At 40.5% G+C, this 19817-nt stretch overlaps 1 protein-coding gene across 2 annotated transcripts in view; it reads right to left on the reverse strand.

The window, feature by feature from the left end:
• Nucleotides 1–19817, reverse strand: part of MAML2 (mastermind like transcriptional coactivator 2) — a 350749-nt gene that overhangs the window by 209554 nt on the left and 121378 nt on the right. The gene's annotated exons all lie outside the window — the stretch shown is intronic.

The raw sequence follows: 19817 nt of genomic DNA on the forward strand, positions 1-19817 counted from the left end.
TTCCGTGAACTTTATGCCCTTTTTGAGGAAGTCAATTTTTTTCTCCATGATGTGCACCGAAAATGTGAGTGGCTGTCTGAATTTGTCTAAGACCCGAGGAGTGTGTGAGCGAGTGAAATTGTGTGTGGGAGGGGACCGATGATGGAAATTTGGTGGTGAACACCGAGTGGGGGCAGAAGAAAGGAAGCACATGTGAAACATCACTGAAAGGAAGTGTCACAGGAAAAACTTATGAGGCAGCATTCTACGGGTGAGTTGGAGCAGCGTCAGAAATGCTGTGCATTTGTTCAACATCTAAGGAAAAAATCCTACTAAACAAAGAAGCGAAAGATTTCACATGCCCAAAGAACCACTGATGAGAAACCATGACTTCTCTAACTGAACTCACACATTCCTGGAATTCAGTCACATCCTATTAGCCAAGAGAAGATTCTAGTTCAGAGCTGGGGACTGCATTTTTTTCTACATCTGGTTCCACTCATGGAAATGACCACCTCTGCACCCATTATTGTCTTGACATACCCAGTTTAATATAAGAAGTGATTTCCCTCTTGGTGCCCCGAGGTGTGGTTTGATGGGAGTTTGGTAATGCATGTAAATGGATTTTCATTATACAATTAAAGCCAATAGGGCCTAATCTAGACTTCTTATAGAAAGAGTATAGATTTTTGAAATTAGTGGACATTTTGTACAGTACAAGTTCTGTGCTTATTAATTTACTACTTTGTAAAAATTTATATACTTAGTGTTTTTAACTTACTCTTAGGGGAACAGAAATTTTAAACATTCACTTTAAGTGCACACTTTAAATTCTCCATTTGGAATATCTAATAAAATAGGGTTTAACACTATGTGGAGAAGAATAGAAAGAAAAGAGGTCTCCTACCCCTATGACTAATTTCAGGTAATTGAAAGTCTGTGGCCCTGAAATGGCAGCACAAGCGGTTAATTTGTGACAGCATATCAGTTTTCCTCCTGACAGATTTACTAATTCACGTCATGTTCATCAAAGCCATTGCAGAGACGCACAATGTGAGCTATTAAACTCCAAATTTACCCGTCACCTTGTTTGCTGTAGATAGACCGTGGGTGTCTTTGTTGAATTACCCAAGAACATTTGTAGGAAGTGAAACCTTCATTCAGAAAAGAACACATCACAAGAGGAAATAGCTTTAAAAGGCGGAACTAGGTCATTTATATTTTTATTCATCTGGCTTAATTTATTATGATTATAAAATACGAAAGTCGACTAACAAAATTTTTCTTCTAAAGTTTAGAGCCAAAGCATAATAGGAATGTATATTTAAAACACTGGTACTTGTTTTTTTTTTTTTAAATCTCAATTCTTATTTTTCTTACCCCCTTTTTTCAAGGAAATGATTTCACACTGAAAAAATTTTAACAGGAAATAAAAAAGCACCATGAACGAAGCTATTTTAATATATTACTGACTTTTTGCTTTTAATTATGAGCTTTGACTCTGTGATACCCTTGTATGTAAGATGTAGACCTTTTACGTTGGGGAAGGATTTGGGGAAGCAGTGATGGGAGACACACATGTGCCTGCTCTGGTCCATAATCCATGGCCATAAACTCCTTTCATCTGCCCCAAACCCAGGAAGAAGTATTATTACAGAGGAGCAGTCTACTGATGAGGCTTCACTGAACTTATCCAAGGTTGCGCCATTAGTAAGGGGAAGGGTTGGCTTTTCAATTCCAGGTCTGCTTGAGCACAAAATCCATGACCTTCCTGGCTATCTCTTTTACAGGGCTTTGTAATGAGCTACATAGCCACACGGGGGGCCAACTCACGGAAGGATGACAGCCCACCCATGACATGGCACAGCCTCATGACCTGCCACAACCTCTGACCTTGTTTAATAACTTGTGTTGATGACTTGGTTGAATTTGCAAACACATGCAGAGTGTAAATTTATCAGCGACACAGAGCTGAGAGCAATAAAAAATACCTGGAGGAACAGAAACAAGAGCAAGAAGGTCTCAGCAAGCTGGAGCCATCAGTCAGCCCTAGAAAGATGATGTTTAACTAGGAAAATGTAAGTCTCTACTTGGACATTAAAATACCAGCTGTAGAGAATGAACAAGATTGGAGAGAAGCAATTTAGCAGGGGTAATGTGTAAAAAGGATTTAATTTAATTCGACTAATCAGAACTTTACTGAGAGCCTGTTCTGAAAGAGACAATGAGGGTGCAGAGTTTCAGGTGACAGTAATCTCAGTGACAATCATACAGCCTGGCTGCTGAAACAAGCAGTGTTACCGAGGCTGTTATACAGGGTTAGTCCTCCTCTAGTCTGTTCCTGTCAGATTCCCTGGGAGTGTAGCTTCGTGTGTCCCCCTTTGAGAACGGGGAGAGCCAAACAGATACTTGTTTAGAGGACACGTCAGGCTAGATGGAGAAAGAACGTGAACTAGTGTTGTGTAAAAACAAGGAAAGGACTGAGAATATTTAATCAATAGAACACAGACCTAGGGAAAGCATAAGAATTCTCTTCAATTAGCTGAAGTTCTCACATGTGAAGGAAAGTTTCCATGAATTGGGTGTAGACCCAAGTTCTTATTTCGGAACAACTCGTGGAGTTGTAAGAGGGACCTCAGAGGAAATGAACGGTCCCGGGGCAGAAGTTCTGTCAGCGCGGGTGTTAAAGCCCAGACTGCAGGCCACTGAAGGGGCTGTTCCGACCGGGATCCGTGTATGGACTGATGCTGATTGGCTGGCATAAAAGGCATTTTCACACAAGTCCAGATAACTATGTGAAGTTTCGACTTCTGCAGGCTCCCAGCCCCTGAATAAACACAGTCCAAGAAAGTAGAGAGAGGCTTTGAAATCAAACGAGTCTCTGGGAAGCGAAGAGTCCAGGCTGGCTGAGGAACAGGGCTGGGAGGTTGGGACACTAAGCAATGGGGCAGAAGCACTGAGCAGTCAGGGAACCACATTTTCTCTGAAGGGTGGGATTGGCTGTGGCTTTCAGGAAAAGCTGCAGCTCTCACCAGACCCCACAAGACAAGGTCCTCACAGTCCTCCTCCGTGGTCCTTCATAACAAGGACTGCCGTTGAAAAAGATGTGCTTCCAAACTAGGTCCAAGGAAGAAGAAGCCCATCAGACAAAGAGCTCTAGACCCAGGCAGCTTTAAGGGACAAAGATCTCTTAATCATACTCTTGATGCTTCTAGTCAAAAGAATGTGAATTCTAAGAAAAGCAGAGGTTATCTATAATAAGACATTTTGTGATTTTACAGTCTTATCTCTTATCTTCCATCCCAAGTCTTGTTAGCACAATTTAAACTGTTTAAAGATAACTGTCTTCAAAAGATGAGGCAAAATTTTGTGTCTAAGTTGGCATATTTTGGAATGACCCCTCCTAGCTACTTATTCAGCTATTAATTATCTGGAGTCAGAATAAGACTATCCTGCAGTCTTAAGAAAGGCAATCAGGTTATCCGTACTTGGGACACTTGTCAGCATGAATGATCGGCTACAACTGGACATTGCCGAGTGACCACGAATCATGGAAATTTGCCTGGCTTGCTTTTTGTGGGCCCCCAGGCCCTGCCTTTGTGGGTATCAGAACTGAGTTACCCTAAAATAAAAACTCTACTGGAACATGTGCCTCGGAAAAATTTACAATACTGGGAACTCCAGACATCACACCTCAGGAGCACCATTAAGACTCAGGTAAGCGGTTCAGAAACCATTTTCTTCATTCTCTGGCTCTCAACACCTTCCGATGATCAAAATCTGAAGTTGGGGGAATGGAATTGGGTGGCACTGGGTTTCCCCAGCTAGAAAGACACTGTCAATTTGATTTGACCGCGAATTCACTTGGCAGAACAGCACGATAAAGACTTGCTGATAATTTTTGAACTACCCTATCAGTATAATATGCTTAGCTCCAGAAACAAGAAAAAATGTAATAAAACAGCTAATCCTGAGAAGTCAAGAAGAGAAATTATACTTTCTGGAAAATACGCAAAGCAGCAATGTCTTTACTAATTTGAAATGAAGCACTCTCCTCTGTAACAAAATGAAAATCTCTCTTTGAAAAGCAAGATGCTTCATTTTTTGTTGGTCTTTATCCTTTTTTAAAAAAATAAAATATGAGGAACAGATATGTGACTGATCCATGTACTTTAACCAGACAATCTCCCCATTGTAGGTGTCTGCATATACTACTTTGACCCACATTTTAAGAGACAAAAGCAGCTAACAAATTCCATGTGGGTTTTTTTTCCCTCTTTTTTGTTTTTCTTTCTAATTCTCACTGTAGCTGTGTCTGCAGAGGGGATAGTCCCCAGAGGGGGTAGGATCCGAGTCTCTTGTTATCTGCACCCAAGCATCTTTTTACACCCCTACTGTTCGTCTAAGTGGAACCAGCTGAGACAAAGCACAGGTCTATCCATCAAAGGATGAGCCATCTAGAACTGCCTGCAAGATAAGAAACGAAAAACTGATAGTCACGGAAATAAAAGAGAGACCAAGGCTCTGCAAAGGCAGACCAGGTGGTCAGTTCAATAAACTCAGGCAAACAAATGGTCAGTGGAATTGGAGGCCTGGCTGACACAGTAGGGGTGGGGGAGGGGTGGGGTGGGGTGGGGCGGTATGGATTAACCAGACCAGTTCAGTTATTTTAGTAATGGCTCGACTCAGTCCCAGTGTTTTCACTGGTAATACTCTGTGTACATAGCTGAAATTTACATCTGAATAGTCAAATTAAAGGTGAGCGTTTACAGGTGAGAGTGTAAGGAATTCTCCAGATAATTTCCTTTGTTTCATTTTGTCTGAGCAAAAACCAAGTCACCTTCATGCAAAGCATCTTATGTCAAGGAGAGAACAAATTTGTTTGCATTAAATAATTTGTTCTCCTTAGTTTATAACCCAGAGTTGGCTGAGATTAAATCTAGAAAATCTGCAACTAAAAGAACCATGTTTTGAAATGTTGCTTTCTTTTGTTCAGATGAGCTAAATGTGTCTCTCTTCCTTATTAGCCAGCAGCACAAGAACTAAATACAAAATTCCTTGGGGAAAAATGTTGCTATAGGGCTGAATCCATTGACACGGAAGGGAACTGGTACGCTTCTGAGTTTCATTTCCTGATTCCTCCCTGTCCCTCAACCTCTCCCGCTTCTCTGACAATTAAAGAAACACTGTTTTATATTTAGAATTAAAATGCTTTAAAATTCCTAAGGAGAATAGAGATAATTCTGTGATACATATGTTTGCTTGGGAAATAGGAGAGTAAAAATATTCAGACCCTGAACTTTTTTTCCTGATTCTTTCTGTGGAAATAAAGTTTAAAAACCTAAATAATCTGAACAGTATAGATGTCCACGTAATAAAAACTGAATCTTTTTACCTTGTGCTTTCCCTCAATTGTAAGCTTTTTTTCTCTACTGTCCTGATCTCTGATAGAACCACCATGAATTCGAATGTAAAAATATACCTACATCTATGCAAAGCCCTGTAAAATCTGGTGATTCCCTGACAAAAAATATGATTAGTATACGAGCATTTGCAGCTACAGATCAAGCCACAGTGCTCTCTTTGACTTTACCTATGTTTACAAAACACCTCAACTCACTACTAGATCCAGCTTGGAGCTGCAATGCAGGGGCACCCAAAGGGAGTTAGCGGCCAAGGAGGAAAGCTCAGAGTATGAGCTCACAGGAAGGGCCCAGGTGGAGTTCTCCATTTCCTCCGGTTGTGAAGTACAGAGGCAGATCAGCACTTTTCCCTAATCAGCTCAAACGCTCAGAAAACTAAATGCTAATTGTTTGTGCTTTCTGGGTGTCAGCTTCACCAAGAGAATTATGACTAATCTCTACTACCAAACGTAGAGGCAGAAAGTAGACAAAGAGAGAGAGGCATGATTTACTAGGGTCCAGTGAAGTCAGAGAAAACTTGTCCGGAGTAACAGGGATGTTCACCCCCACAGTGTGGACAACAACTCCACTTGACTTAGTAAAAAGGTGGGGGCCCGATTTGTGTACCTGAAAAGGGGGTATTAGGAGTATATTTGAAAATTATACTCTTGTCAAACTATTGCTGATTTTTAAATAGCAAAAACCGTCTAAAGCTCTGCCACCTTTCCTCTCTTGTCGGTTAACAGTAAGTCACAAAAGAGTTAACTCTTTCTCGCTCTCTCTCCCTAAAGCAAGTAGGTTAATGATTCATTGTACAGCAGGTTTTGTTTATAGAACTGAAAACACTGTCATTGTATCTGTCTAGAGAATTAAACCTCTCTGATCATCTATACATTTTTAAAAGTATAATTTCACTGCATATACCGCTACACAAAAGATTAATGCTGAGCATTTTTAAAAGATCAATTAAATTTTTAGAGGGTAAATATAAGTATAATAAAAAAAGTGACTATTGATACTTAATGCTCTGTACACACATTATTAGCAACTTTATACCTTTTTGAACAAAAATGGAGGAGACAATCAGACTGTTGTTTGTGTGCTTTCTTGCAGCAATTGAGAAAATTAATAGTTCATACAAGGAGGGTGATTCTCATTCTAGGAAAAGTTAGTTATTTCCTATCAGTCTCAGAAAAGGGCTCTATTTAAAAACTCTTTTGCAAGGTGTCCATTATAATTTAAATGCAGCTTATCCTCTGCCTGCTCAGCCTGCTCAGAATTAATTCTTAGCCTCTTCTGTCTCAAACTCCTCTTTTTTTTCCCTCCCCACCCATACTTTTTAGAGCCCAATAGTCTTCTCTTTCTGAACATGATCCAACACGTCTCTATGCAAATGGAAATCAAAGTGTTATTCTTGTGATTCTTGTGTTTGAGACCTCATCTCTAAATGTAGAATGTTAAGCACCAAGAAGCAAATGGGAATAAATATTTGAGGATAGGAGTTTACTCTGTGCTTGGAAAAATCACCCCAAGGAATGGCAGAGATGCGGGGCCAGCCCAGGACCCTGAGGTCTGGGAGGCAGAAGCTGCTCACATGCAAATTCTGCTCTTGGTGTGGCCCAGGGAGGGCCGCCCTACTCAGTGAGATCCACTGTCACATTCTCCAGAAGAGACAAAAACCAAACAAGATTTAAGTCCAGGGACACATTAGCAATAGTCTATATAATAAGAAGCCCTTTGCCCCTTTTTCAACATAACTAATTTTGAATAATAGAAAATAATTCTGGGTCAGTTTTTGGAGCTGTAAATCTGGTCTCCGTGATTCTGACCTCCATTAACAGAGCTAGTATTTCAAATTCCACTTTAACAGTTTCTCTGACTCTTTGGGGGCTGGCAGGCGATCCAAGTGACCCCCGAGAAGCAATTCTTGCACATACCTCGATTCCACCATCCTTTATCTGTGTTTCGTTCTTCATTACTCCTACCTCTACTGTTTCTGCGTCATCCTTAACCTGGGTCTCCTCTCAGCTGATGCTTGAATACTGTCTATAATGTTCCACATTGCTGTCGGTCACCTGCTAGGCACTGACTGAACAGCGTGCTAAGTCTGAGGATACCAGATTCTGCCTACAGGGAACTTACAGTCTAGCTAGAAAGACAGACCATGAAATAATCCCCTGCAGTCATGGCACTGATGGCCAAGCTAAGGGAGGTGACAGAAGTTATGGGAAACTCCCTGCTGGGAGGTGGGGGAGGAGACTTCGGAGAGGCAGTGATGATTCAGCACCCGCAGGAGTGAGCCAAGGAAAATGTGAGAGTGAGGATGGAGAGGAGCGCTGTGGAAGAGGGACAACATGGGCGACATTCCAGAAGGAAGAAAAATGTGGCAAAATTGAGGAAGTGGAAAGTATGTCTGGAGACTCAGCGGGAGTAAGCCAAGACCAGGTCGGGAGGAACTGGGTGGTAGATGGCAATGGGAAGCCACCGAGTGAGATTGATCTGGGAAATTCTATGATCGGTTTTGTATTTCAAAAGATCACCAGTGACAATGTGAAGAACAGACTGGAGTGGTTGGTAGGACCAGAGGCAGGATGACATGGTAAAAGGCTATCAACTGGTCCTCCAGCCATTGATTCAATCCCCTTGACCGCAGAGAAGCCACTCTCCCCAGGCCTTGCTCAAGCAACCTCAGGGCTTCTCTGAGGATTAAAAAATGCCTTTTTACATACTGCCTCAAGTCAGCCTCCCTGATTTGGACCATGTTACAACTCTAACAACAGGGAACATACCGATCAGCTCTTGAAATGCTCCGAGTCCGGTATCATGTCTTCCCTATGTGTTTTCTGAGAAAGGAGTAAATTCCTGGCTAAATATCACCAGTCCCTTCTTCATATAACATACTCCACTCAATTCTTTTAGCCAGCACTGGGCTAGATGAAGGGTCTCACTCCTCATATGATCCTGATAACTTACCTCTGAGTTCATTCATATATATATTTTTTTCTAGTGTGGTTTTTAGAAGTGAAAAATGTACCCTGAGTGTGTTGTAAACAAGACAGAGTAGAGGTGGCCTTTCATGTCCCATGGAGAGACCACCAGTTTTCGGGAAAATGGGGAGAGCATGGCAAAGTTCCAGAAAGGAGGGCAGTACTCAGCATGTCCTTCATTAGTCATGCCATCCCTGATTTTTGGCTGGTCACATAACTACTCCAAACGAAGGCTGCACTTTCCAGCCACTCCTGCAGTGAGGAGCGACCATGTGACTATAATTTGCATGGACATATTATGTGTGACCTCCAGGTAGAGTCCTTAAAGAGGGGGGCAGCTCCTGCTGCTGTGCTGCGACCCCCGCCCTCCTCCTGACTGGGCCCCTCATTGCCACCTTGTCCCAGCATGTGGAGGCCACGTGTGGAGGCTGGTAGAACAGCAAGAGAGAAGGAAGGCAGATCCCTGACACTGAACTGTCTCCCTCTCCTGAACCACACCTGGGGGCTCCTTTAACAAGAAAAGGAAGTAAGCATTTCTGTTGTTTAACTTACCGTTATTTTGTATTTTTGTCACTCACAACCAAAGCTGAGTCTAACTGATACACATTCCTATTTTAGGTAACTGCTATTACCACAGCCTAAGAATCTGCTCCTCTTACAACCCCAGTGTTACTGAATGCTTTCTAGCTTTCTCTTCATGTTTTTTTTATGAAGTCATTTTCCATGATTCCTTCACTGCAATGATATGTTAAAAAATCACCAAGGATCTCCACAGGAAGGCTGACTTCAAGGAGAGATGATGAGAGGCCCTGGGCTGCGGCCTCATCCCTCAGAGGCTGTGTCCTCGCTAAGATCCCAGGTGCTAGATTCTCCTGGGGCTGCGAGTCTATGAGCAAGTGATGGCAACACAAATGCTTCCTGATCTGTCCATCACACAGAGCTTGTCTGGGGAGATGGGAGATGTGCGGGGCTCTGGTGACTCCTCTGCTCTGGGAACCTATTTGTCGGTGCTCCTGTGTGAAGGCTCACTGCCTCCTCTCATTCTTGTTTCCCCATATCCAGTGCCCTGATGCACACAGTCTTGCTAGATCTGACTCTGCTTAGTCAAAAGGTTTCTGTTGACTCATGTGAACATGTATCACAGGAAAACAGTGGTAACAGTAATTGGCAGAAAGCCAAACCCACCCGGAAGTCTCCACATTTTCTATAAAAGATGAATAAAATAATGAAGGCAAAAGTCCCTCTACGCTTTACCAAATTGAAGCAATGCCAAAACGAAGACCGGCCATTTTATTCAGCATGGTTCAGCTTCTAGTTCTATCAGGAAGGCAGCACTTGTTACCATAAAGACAGCATTACTGTAAACTATCTCTTGAGGGATGAGGAGGGGAAGGGTGGCCAGGAATCAACTTGGGTAAATTAGGAAATAGGGGTGTGAGTACTTCATACATATCTGAGGGATTCAGTTATATTGTTACCTCCTACTAAAGACAGTAAAAACCTTAGATCAAACAGATAAAAAATTAGCCACAGTAATAGTGTACACTGGACCCTAATTAATGACTTTGCCGATAATTAGTCTTTATGTATATGCTCATCAGCCCATTTAGCATTCTAGATAACTGTAATAATACTCCCCGGTCAGGAGAATGCCCGGCTGGGCCCAATGTAGGCAGCTAGCAAACGGATAGGCTCTGGCTTGGACTAGCTGCACTTCCGAGTCCATTTCTTGAATCAGATCTCAAAATAAACACAATTCTCCTAACAACCTATCAGCTCGACTTCATACTTGTTCTTCCGTTTCTCTACGAGGAATGAATGGAATCTCTCTTGGGAATTATCCTGTGCCTAAGAGGAAAACAAGTCCAGAAGTTCCCACATTTGGAAAACCAAGAGCCCGACAGCTTTCATCAGAGAAAGATGTCCTAAGTTAGTGGGTTCCCCAGGGCGACACTCCTGCCATTCATTTCCTTCAGGCCGCGGCTCTTCCTCCCTCTATCGTTTCTTCCTGCTGACATCTCAGGGCCTTCTGGACTCTGACAAGTTCACAGCAGCAGTGGTGCAACGCGCGTCTGTGGCGGGGAAACTTGGGGCGGAGGAACGCTGAGGCCGCACGGAGGTCTAACCGAAAACGGCCATTTCAGGAGGGAAAGCACCAGAGCAAAGAGCAGTCAGAGGGGAATGGCATCGTCCCTAACTCACACGACATGAGCAAAGAGGGGACCGTGGAGGAAGAAACAGGAAAGACGATTCCATGTAACAGAAACAATCACGACAGTAAGCTCTACTTCTGAATTTCTTTGGTTTTGTGATTTGGAAGTAATGTTTCACAGGATTACAATGACTTTTGCCACTTTTGAAAAGAAAAGGGCTTTTATTTCTTGTCTTTTTTTTTAAATAAGAAAGATAATAAAGGCCTCTTTTGCTTATGGCATAAAATCTGAAGATACGTTGTAAAGTATTTTCATGAATGAATTCTTCAGAGCAATGCATAGATCGTTCTGTGAACTACTTAGAATAATTATTTGTACCCAACTGACGGATCTATAAAGCATTTGTCTCCACCACGTAAGTGTGAATCTTAACAAAGGGACGTGGATCTCTGCGTACTCAAGGGAAAAAGGGAGGAAAAGTGGAAGGGAAGAAAGGGAAGAAGAAGGGAGAAGGGGAAAAAGAGAAAACAGGATATTTAATTGCCTAAAGGGAACGTGAACTCACCAATTATAATAGTATCTTGCCCTTTTAAACTCCGCATCCTCCAGAAGTTTATCTAGGTTGAGGAGCAATTACTCTAAGTTTGGGGTGTTTTTCAACATGTTTCAGGTTGTGAAGCTTCTAGGACTACTTCATAAGAATGACTCACAGCAAGGACCTATGTGCAGTCAAATAAGTAAATCAAAACGTCTATGAATATAACACTCTGTATAACTTGGATATATAGATCAACTGGAGTCACATGAAAACCTCAGAAAAGGACTTGGGAAAATCTCTAAGGGAACCATGACACCATGGGGGCCTCATGAGAATCACAGACAAGGAGGAAGAGTCTGTTTTCCACCATTGTGGATGGGGTGGAAAGAAATCATTCCGACAGGAATAGCTTTCCAACACTTTTACCGGAGAGCTCAGGTCGGCACAAAAGACACAACATAGTCATCAGCCATGAAGTCCCAGAGAAGAGCCCAGCATTCTAAGGAAAGTGCTAATTGCTTCGATATATTTCTGCAAAGCTGGCAAAATCAGAACTAGGGGAGAGGGAGAAGTAAAGCCTTGCTTGGAGCAAAGACATTTTGATGTAAAGAAAAAGCAATTGAGATGGCAGCCACCAATGACTATGTTGTGTTCAAGAGGTTATTTTTTTAACTTGTTGAATGTGAACTCCCAAAGGAAACACCCAATTCAGTGCTGTGAACAGAGTAGGAATGCAAACAAATATCTACTGAAAATATGCATTCAAATTGTCTTTTTTATCATCCATGAATGACAATACAATGGCAAAAACACAAAAGACACAAATATAATATAACCACATTCCAATATATTCATTTAATCAGCAAATATTTATCACATACTAAATGCCAGGTTCTGTTTTAAGCACTGAGGATTCAGTGGAATGCAAAATAAAAAATTCTCTGACTTCATGGCGCTTATCTACCAATGATCAAGGAATGGCATCTGAACAATCGCCTAAACGAATAAGTTTAACAGTCTCGAAAGAATGGACATTTTAATAATTCTTATAATGATTTCGTCATGAATATACTAACCAACTGGGTAGTATTTTTCCTTCAGAATTGCTGGCTCTTAAAAAGAATATTACAAGTCCTATCAAATTAGGCCTAAAAATGTACAAAATGTTTATTGTCAGACCTGGCTCTATATTTACTAGACCATATTCATAATTCATAATTAATATTCATATTCCTACCCAGATATGTTCAGATCTCAGTCAGCCATAAAACTGCTTGGTCCTTTTCCCCTGAGACGCTGTATTGCAATGCAAGAGGTCACAAGTCACAGAAAAATATATTTAAACACCAAGGACCAAATGTAAACATAAATAATTACCAACTCAAACACAAACTGCCTCTGTGGTGTTGATACTGAAATGAATCTGTAACATCATACTGAGGAATGAGTGAACCAGTGAGGGTCAGCTATGTATAAAAATACACAGTCTACACAAAGGTCTATTTATTGAAAAGTTTACCAAAAAATTCAGTGTGGTAATTCTTAATGATATGAGTGCAAAGACACATTTTACACTGAAATCTTTTTCCTTTCTTATCTACTGTATTAGCAAGGGTCCTGCCAAGAAATAGTCGGTGCATTTCCAGTAGGACAATTTGCGATGGGACGGAGGATTAATGACTGAGGTATAGGTAGGTGTAGGGAAATCCCAAGGGAGAGAGCAGGGTTAATAGCTACACTGCCACTATCCCCAGGCCTTAAGGACTGGTGGAAAAAGAAGTTCCTGGAACCAGGGAGAGACCTGCAGACACAGCTGCCTTGAAAGGATCAAGAACTTTCTCCCAGAGCACGGTGAAAAAGGGTGGAGATGGATCCAGAGAGGCAAAGAGAAGTTATCTGAAACATATGCCAAATATGGAATTTCCTAAGTTGATTAAATATGTATTGAGCCACGTGTAGTTGTGTCAGATCTGATCCCTGGGGACCCTGTGAGTGCATGACATCCACAATGTCTGGGCCTCAGCAGCCCTGCTCAGCTCCTGTAGACTCATGCTTACGGCTTCTTATATGGAGTCAGTCCATCTCACATGTGGTCTTTCTCTTTTCCTGCTGCCTTCTATTTCCCCCAGCATCACTGAGCACCTACTATGCGCCAATCCCTGTACTTTGCAAGGACTCTGAAAGATGAGTAAGTCACCCTGCCTGCCCTCTAGGAGCTCAGGATCTAGTGTGGACAATAGACCCAGGAACAGACACAAATACATTGCTCCAGGCAAGGCCTATAGCAGATGTATGAGAAAGTGTTACAAAAACTAAGGAGAATGAGGGGGAGCTACCCTTTGGAAAGGGATATTATTAAGGGATTGCTGACACAGCCTTACCTGTATTACCCAGTTAATTATATTCAGGAAAATAAAGAGGTCACTAAATTATGGGTCTATAATTCTACAGATATGTTTGTAAAGATGAAAGCACATGCATCAAAAGGTCTCAGAAAATACCCTAGATTTTTTTAAAACCACAATTCATATCAGAAATAGTTCACTGCCTTCATGTTATGGGCGAGGAAATCTGCTTAAATTCATTACAGAGGTTTAGTGTCAGAGAAAGAAGGACCCAGGCCTCCTGGTTCCCTGCCAAGGTGGGCATTAGAGATTTTCTATATTTTAATGTTAGCTGCAGCTAAATTAAGTCAGTTACTTCCCTGCCCCTCATCACTGTTCTACTGCATTTCATTTCATTTTTATCCTTCCTTCTTCTTACATTGATTGGGTTTCTCAAAATTGGCATCAATGGAATTCTTAAAAATCAGCAGCTCAAATCTGTAAATCTGTTACTAAGCAGTAAACGTCAGTAATGTGTTTTTCACTCTACTATTTATATTAGCCTGTACTTTCCTGGTGTGATTTCTTTTTATATAATGTGTGAATTTTACAGTATGTCAACATGGGGAAATGCATAACCATATGGTTGCCACATAACTAAATGCTCAATCTGTGAATTGTTCTTTGAGCAATTACTGTACTGACCTAATTCTCGCCGTTTATTGTTTAGTTAGTAACAATTATTCAGAGTAGTTTAATAGAACAATCCTACCAATATGTTTCATTTAATCACGTCTACAACACTGTGCATGAACTCCCAGGGTCCATCCCGCTGGCCTTCACATGATGTCTGGTATATTGCAGATGCTCTGTAAGTGTGTCATTATTAAACATACCTTCAGTGTCTAGGATATTTCAGGTACTGCATTTGGAATACAAATATAAATAAATAAGACATGGTCACCCCTTCAAGAGGCTCAAGCTAAGTTTAACTCAGTTTTACCAGTCTGTGCTGACTTGCACTCTGTGCCCCAGCACCAGGCTGGGGTAAACAGGGTAACGCGTGCAGGTGTGTGACTTTTGCTGCTTAGACTAGAGCCTACGGCACTCTCTGTGGCTCACGGCCTGAATTCACACGGCCAGCTGGATGACACCCTTGCAAAAGCCCAAATGTCACTGCTCCCGAGGGGCTGCATTCTATTCTTCTCCTGGCTGATGGGTGGAGGTGGCCCTGACATCAAAACCCCGTTTTACCCTTTCCACTCACAGGTCAAAAATCTGCCTCGGTCCTTCCACCCTTGACTTTTTTGTTCCCCCTTTTGAAACAGGTCCAATTTCTGGTTTAGAGCAAAAACAGATGGACATAGACATCTTGATCCCTAAAAGGTAACAAAGCTACATTTTGTTTTTGATCCTTCAGGTATTCTGTTCAGGTTTTCTATGTAAATCCTCAACAGAAGATTTTTACACATTTAAGGAGAGACAAGATTTATTTACATGACTCAAGAAAAATTGATATTTTTAGTAATAACAGTAACTTACATGAGCTTTCTGGTCCTAAATGTCTGACTAATTTGTGTTTTGATTGAATTAATATTCATTACTGAGAGGTTAAGCAATGAAGTTTTTTATAGGTTACCCAGAGATAGTTGCCTCATCTTTTCAAAATGGTTTGTGAACACAGAAAACAATTTAGCTTTATATGTCTTTAAAATTTAGCTTGTTTCAGATGAATGGATAATTGTGGTGATCAGTGAGTGTTAATACAAGAGTAAAGTCAGTAGTTCTGCCAGAAAGCTTTTATTATTGCAGGAATACTGAAATTGCCAGCAGGCAAGAGTCATCAGGTAATCCATCTCATTCTGTCCTCCTTAGACTGAGAGTAAAAGAACGCAGGTGCTTTTTCTTTTATTCTTGCCTGAAAACACCACATTCCCACACAGTCGGCTGTGTAGGCCAGGCAGCAAGGTCTGTCTCAGGTGTTGGAGCAACTCTGCAACCAAAACATTGTTTATTAAACACTTTGGAAATTCCTAGAAATAATAAAGGTGTAAAAAGGAACACTGGGAAAACAGATAGTTTTAGAAAGGATTTTCTAGAACTTTCAGTTTGCTGAATAAAAGAAAGACACGAATTATATAGATCATGAAGTATTATGGGGATAAAAAAGGGGAGGGAAAGATCCTGAAAAAACCTCCCAAACTCCTGAAAAAACACAGTAAGATTGAACCACAACATTCTTCCAAGGTAACTTAAGGGAAGGTGTTACATCCACTGCTGTTCTGTTTTCACAAGAGATTCACTCTGCCCCCAATAAAGCGGCTTGTTTTCTTGTAATTGCTCCAGTTAGAGTTCTCTGTTGTCATCTGGAAATCTATGGCTTTGGGGGACTCTGAGAGTTGCTCTTTGTGGTGTGCTCTTTCTGCTGTAACACTGTGTTGCAAAGGGTGTAATTTCAGTTTATTTACTGGTCCATCTTTTCAGCCCCCCCGAAAGGTTACAGGGCAAATTCTGCCCGCATTCAATAGAATGTTAAAGGTACTATTTAAAAGTCAGTGTTCAGTGCTGTTCTAGTGGTTCTTGGTTTACGCTCACAATTTCCCAAATTGGTTAGTAAATTGTGGTCACTTACTGCTATTGCTTCATCCTTAATTGAAGTTGCTTATAATCAAGTTTCAGCTAGCGGGTATCCCACATACCAAATGCATTACAGATTATGCCAATGTATACCACTGGCTGAGGCTGCTGCCTCTTTTTACCTACACATACAAAGCAGGTGTTTGGTGAGGGTGGGTCATGGTACACTGGACAATACCTATCCCCTCATTGCTCTGTCTTCTAGGTGGTGATGTTGCCTCAGGACATGCCACTGTATTTAAAATAAGAGCAGTGCTGAAATCCACTTTATAGTGCGGTGCTTAACTGCTGTCCCTTAAAAACTGCCCAGCAGTATATGCTTGGCTGTGAGTAAATCAATGGTGATCATAAAATACAACACATTCCAAACCAGCCACAGGCATACCTCGGAGACAGCGGGGGAGACACAACGGCAATAAAGCAAGTTGTAATCATGTTGCTGGTAAAGGGTCTGCCTTCAATTTGTAAAAAAAGACAACATCTATGGAGCACAATAAAATGAAGCATGATAAAACAAGGTATGCCTATAATGTAAGGGCTTTGAACTGGGCCACTATCAAATAGAGAAGGTACTTTCAGGATTACATCTATTTTAAAGGTTGATATCCCGGTTGTATAAACAGATATCGTCATCGCTAAATAGATGCCTCTCTGTTACAGAGTCAACAAAGAACTTTAAAAAAAAAGTCCTCACTTCCTCCCCAGGAAATGGTGTATGTTCAGAGAGGAAGTTGTCTTCCTGTTTTCTCCACACTAGCACTCTTGCAAGGTTTTTTCTAAGCTTCCAAACTCAGAGTCTCCATCGCATGGCACAAGCTTGTCTTAACAACAGGCCAAATTTTAATTGCAGTAACTTTTTATAAAGAGATTTATTTCCCACAAATCATAAAAAGTATCATTAGCCTAATTTGTCATCTACTATCTTCTTAAATCCTATTTCTACCCTCACCCCATCTCTGTCTCATTCAATGTATAGTGAGGGCAGTGGATTCACCCTTCATCTATGGCAGTTATTTTGTCAAAATTCTTCTCAAAATACATCAACTCTTAGTTTCCTAGTTGCGAAAGAAACTTGACAGGGAACCTGCTTTTTATTATTTCAGTGTTTTGTGATACAAACCCAATGTGCCTGGCACCCAAGAACAAAATATAATTCAAGAACGTTTTGTACATTCTGCTCTAAAATTTTAGCATTTCAGCACTGATTTGTGGGGCTATTAAACAGAACCATTTGGAAACAAACAAAAGTCATTTTTCCCTTTCCTTGAGTTTTTACAATCAGTGAAGGAGCTCGTGTTTCATTTATTTCACCTGTTGATACTTAAAGTAATAAAGTTCAAATAAACCTGAGAATTCAGGTAGGTCCAAATGAGATAAATTTTGAGTTTGGTAACTTTTCACTTTTTCTTTCACTCTTGCTCCAATCTTACCAGTTAATAATTAGTTGCTAATTATCCTAATCATCCATCGAGTCAATGTTTTTTCAAAGTGTTGTCCAGAAGACTCTCTAAATCCCAATCATCATAGTGCTTGTACACATGCAGATTCCTGGGTCTGGGACCCATCCCATCCGAATCTTTGAGAGTAGGCCTGGGATTCTGCATTTTGGCAGCTGTCCATTTTGATTACCCAGGGACGTGATAAAGGCACAAAGGGCTCCCTCTCCCAGCGATATTTCTATGTTGACAGAGGGCAACCAAGGGTTTTCAAAGACTTGAAAACCTTTAAAACCCATAACCTATCTTTCTTTTCTTTTCTTTTTTTTTTTAATGGCAAAGTCTTTGGGGACAAGAGAACGTTTTCTATGTCCCTTGAATCATAGAGTGAATGCAGCTCCATCTCCATTTACTACACATAAATTGACTCTGAAGATCACATATCAAGAAAAAGTCATTTTTTCTTTATTGGTTGCTTGTAACATACTGTGCTGAGCAGATATTCTGAAGGTAATTACCTGGCAAAAGGCATTATAAAATATTTAGGCTTTTGTTATTGTGATTATTTTTAGTACATTCATACCTGAACAGTACTCACAGAACTCACTACCAAATATTTTTTAAATTACTCTTCAACAAAAAACTGTATTTCCCACATCCAGTAGCAGACCTCAGAATCTCACACTATGCTTAAATAATAAATTAGTACTCATTCCTGGTAATTTTCAATTTCAAAGAAATAGTTTTTTCTTACAATTTTACCTAAGAAGGAGTTCTGGGACCAGAAAACACACATAGGCATATTTTACAATAAATGCTCAAGATTTTGAGATCAAAGCAGACTTTAAAGAAAACTAGCAGTATAGTTAACTCTGTATAGTTAACTAGTTAACTATACCTAACTTTGATGATTCTCAGTGAATTTTGTTTCTCTTTTCTTCTCATTAACGACTACAGCATATGTCAGATGTCTTATCATTTTAGACGTGTCAAAACAGTTCATACAAATGTACCAAGTGACTTGTCAATTACTTACTAATTAATATAGCATCGAGATGATTAAAAGGCACTCCTTCATTGAACACAGAACAGTCAGTCATACCTATGCCCAAAGAGCTCTAAAACTGGTCTGTGGGGTCCTCCAATTAGACTCGTTTCACCCATTCGTCAATAAGGGGAGGACCAGGAACTGCACCAAAGAGGTGTTGGGAGGGCTAAGTAATTTCTGTTAAGTGCTTATCACAGCACCTAACATATGATAGGTGACCAATAGATGTTATTGCAACTATAATTACTGCATACCATGATACTTTTATAAAACCAACATATGAATGTATCACTCAACTTCTAACACTACTTCGCATTGTAATACATGTAAATATAATTGGTTCAATTAAATTTTGAATTTTTTTTGTTTCTTCCTTTTCTATGGCATCATATATGCAATACTTCCTCAAACTATGGTACTCTGACTTCCTTCTATCCATTTATTGGAATACATTTAGATTTATAGTCTTCAGCTATGTTTAGATCTCATGTAATAATTAGAAATTTGAGGTCAGATTAGCTTAAGTATAATAATTACTTTAAAAACAATTTAAATGAATTAAAGTTAGATGAACCTTAGAGAGACCTAGACATTGCTTTAAGCCATTAGGTACACAAATATTTTTAAAATCCCAATTCTAAAATGTTAATATCTTGATGTGCTATCAAGGCCATATATGAAGGCTCTTTTTGTTAGTTCATGGGGCGTTCAGTGAATTATTCAGTAAGTGATTATCAACAATCGAATATTGTACTATGCAAATAGAATAATAAACAAGACTGTGGGTCTTAATAATAAACATAAGTGCATTCATTCAATGAATATTGAATTCCTTCTGTGTGTGAGGCATTTTCCAATGTGATAGGGTCTTTGAAATAAAGAAGTTCTCCAACTTGATGAGCTCAGGGTCCTGATATAAAGATATCCCAATGTAAAGTTATAAATATAGTGCTGTGAATGCATGAAAGAAGGAACTTTGTCTTTCTTAAAGGCTAACTTGAGGGAACTTAAAGGGGAGTTGTAAGAGGAGGGAAGATGAGAAGCATGGGCAGGGCCTTTGAGGAGAAAATCACCTCTGTCATTTAAGGCAAGCACTTGGGAGAAGGTGGCAAGTTTACTGTGATTGGAACATAACAGCCCGCAGGCTACCCGGTGGAGAGGGTGGAAAGATGTGGGAGTTCTAGTCCTGGAAATTGTGAGTGTGTGTGGGTGTGTCTTTTGCAGAAAATGAGGATCTAGCAAAATTTTCCTAATAGAAGATCCACGAAGATAAACATTGCTTTTGTAAATTATCTCTAGCAGAAGACAGAGAA

Source organism: Artibeus jamaicensis, unplaced genomic scaffold (genome assembly GCF_021234435.1).
Source record: "Artibeus jamaicensis isolate MK-2021 breed Jamaican fruit bat unplaced genomic scaffold, CSHL_Jam_final contig_585, whole genome shotgun sequence".
NCBI lineage: Eukaryota > Metazoa > Chordata > Mammalia > Chiroptera > Phyllostomidae > Artibeus > Artibeus jamaicensis.